Source organism: Phoenix dactylifera, unplaced genomic scaffold (genome assembly GCF_009389715.1).
Source record: "Phoenix dactylifera cultivar Barhee BC4 unplaced genomic scaffold, palm_55x_up_171113_PBpolish2nd_filt_p 000585F, whole genome shotgun sequence".
Lineage (NCBI taxonomy): Eukaryota > Viridiplantae > Streptophyta > Magnoliopsida > Arecales > Arecaceae > Phoenix > Phoenix dactylifera.
In genome coordinates this window covers 299,863-303,069 of record NW_024067985.1, presented here as the reverse complement: position 1 = coordinate 303,069, position 3,207 = coordinate 299,863, and positions in this window count along the sequence as shown.

Genomic DNA, 3,207 nt, shown 5'->3' with positions numbered 1-3,207 from the left:
CCACTTCATGGCCTCATGGCCTCATGGCTCTGACATGAACCAGTTTCTATGAAAAAGTAAAAAAAACTTGGCATACGGCGGCATGTGATATATAGATTATGAGAAATGTGGCACTGAATTTATATAGATTACAAAGTTTATAGATTATGAGAAAGGTGGCCCCAAAATTTTATATAAATTATAAAGTTTCAATAGCTTGGGGGCATTTCTGCAGTTTCTTGCAAGCAATGGTACGGCATGCCCTCTTTCCACTAACAAACTTGGTCAATAAGAAATGAGGAGAATGCAAATTCTACAAGGAAGAAATTATTAAGGCAAGTAGCTGAACAAATTATTAATTAAGTAATTTAAAATTTAAATAACTAAAAACCTAAATTTTAGCGTCTCACAAAACTAACAATATTTAAAAGATACATTAGACTTTAGTAAAATTCTAGTCTAAAACAAAAAGATTAAAGTTCTGCTTTTAATCACTTTTCCGAAATATATCCCGTACTAACTTAGTTCTCAAGATTTGAAAAACAGTAAAATATGTAATATTGAGCTAGACATCCCAATAAGCAATGAATATTTTAACTAGAAAAATCAGGCAATAAATAAATAATAATTTACCAAAAATAAGCATATAGAATTCATCAGTTCAAATCCAAATCTAGATATGCATCATTATCAAAATATGATAAATGCTAAAGTCAATCTTTCTCTAAATTAAAATTTCGTTCATGAGTCCAAGTTCTTTCAAAAACATCAAGTTCATTTTATCAATTATGAGCCATGACCATACTATTCTGTGGCAGGATCACGATGCTGCGAATCTTTTTGAGGTGCGTCGTATATTTTCTTGCAGTGTGCTTAGCATCATCTTGTAGCAAAGTTTTCAGGACCGTACATCTACTTTTGGTATGTCGTGCATCTTTTTGGAACATAACTTTTTCAGACTATATAAGTGCCGATGTATTTGCCCCTATTGGTGGGGTCCTTAACATAATTAGGTTGAAAGTTCAAATTAATTAATCATACGGTTCCATATCTCAGTTCAACAAAATATAAAAAATCATGTGGTACCAAAATCAATCAAACAAGATTAATATTTCGAAGCAAGCATCATCATACTATTCCAAAATAAAACATATCCAATAAAAAATATCATTCATCCAAATTCAAGCATCATGAAGGCATGATTCAAAAAATTTATTACTATAATAATTCTATAATTTGCTGATAAATGTAGGAAATGTGAAGTATTAACGTCATAACTCCTTTGACAAATCTAAATAATTTCAAAAATTTCTTTTCAAAATCCTTAATGTATAAACCATATAGGGTATCCCATTGTTGGACATCTTCTTGTCTGGACAACTTTACTCTAGGTGGCAGTGCCGGGCAACCTAAATTAGTCAGATTGGGTTAATCCAACTGATCAAATTACAAATCAAGAATTAGAGTAGGGTATAAATAAATCATAAGAACTAATGACAATAGAGTCTAGTTGTGTTAATTAACGATCCGGATGCATGCCGACATGCTACCCAATCAACATAGGAGTTCAAGGCCTCATTTTCGGAGTCAACTCAGATCTAATGCAAAGGGGCTCGGGACCCTCCACTAGGTCCATGATTCAGGTAGAGAAAGAAACATAAAGAAGAAGAGAGAGAAGCTAAGAGTGGAGTAGGGCTAACCAGGCGATATTGCTTGGTGGCATGAGTAGGTCTAATCAAAGTCCAGGCTAGGGTATAGGTGGCTCAACAGAAATTGAGGACGACCAAATTTAGTAGTGTCCGATAAGGGCCTAGATAGAGGCTAGTACACCGCTCGTCCATCGGGGGTCAATTCGATCTTCATCTAATCAGGGTCACTTAAGATACAAGAGCTCGATAGAGACCAATAAGAACTAGATCTTGAGATGCTCGACAAAGGCTCGGATGGTGCGAACATGCTGCCCAACTAACAGGGCCTCTTAAAGCCCCTTAATTGGGTCAATTTGGGTTCAAAACAAAAGGGTTCGAGAGTTCCTCCTCTAAGTCCGTAGAGAGAGAAGATGTGGGGCTTTTTCTCTTCTCTTCTTTCTTTCTTTCTTGGAGAAATTAACAAGGGAAAGGACTTGGCCTTCTTCTAGGAAAGGGTAGAGAGAGAAAATTTGGTGGTGGAAAGCTAGTGGTGGTGGGGTTTCACAATTGGAAGGCTGGTGACTAAGCACGATGGCAGCAATGGCAGCCAAGCAGCGACAAGTGGCCGGTAGCAAATAGGAGGCTTGTGAGATAAAAATCGTGTCAAAATAAGGTAGAATAGAGCTTGATCAATCTTGAGCTCTAGCTAATCATCGGCGGCTAGGGTGCCATTGATGACAACAGTTAGTTGAGGGGAAGGCAATGGGAAAGAGGAAATGACAAATATAGTGGCTTGAAAAAAAAAGAAGAGAAAAGAAATAGAGACGGAACAGGGAAGGCTACATCCGGATCAAATACCAGCAAATTTTTGTTGGAAATCAAGCCAATAGCAATGTTTATCAATGGAAATTATGGGAGAAAGATGATTAAAAGGAGTAAAAGGTGTTTACCTCGTCTAATGCAAAGATCACCACATGATAGTGGTGATATGTGGTGGCAGAAACTCAAAGAACATTCATGATAATCAATTGAGGATAGGGCAGGGGACTTCCCATGGAAATCAAAGGGAGGCATGTGGTAGCTTTAAATAGGACAGATTTGAGGGAGTCTATATCTCCCGGTGCTGGACTCCTACAAGGAGTGGAGCCGAGAAAGAGGGCAATTCCTATTAGGAGTTAGGGGTACAAATGGGTCGGGTTGACCCATGACCTGACCTGATTAAACCCGACCCAACCCAACCTCGATTGAACTCGATTTGACCCATTTTAAAGGATCCATAGGGCCGGGTTGGAATCTAAAATTGACCCATTCTATTTTGGAGGCCGGGTCTGAATTTTTTGAATTTTGGTCTGACCCGACTCGACCCAATTCATTTAAAATTTGGGTAATTTTGGATTTCTAATCCTACGACCTGCCCCTACCCGATCCGACCGAACTTGCATAGCTATTTAGGCCTGTAGGCCACAAGGGGTGCAAGCCAAACTGGTCAATTTAACAAACAAGAGTCGGTAGAATCATTTTTCCATCCCTCTATGTTCCATATGACACAAGCTCATACTATGAGTATAGTTTGTTGAAATCCCTTAGTTAGCCAACAGAT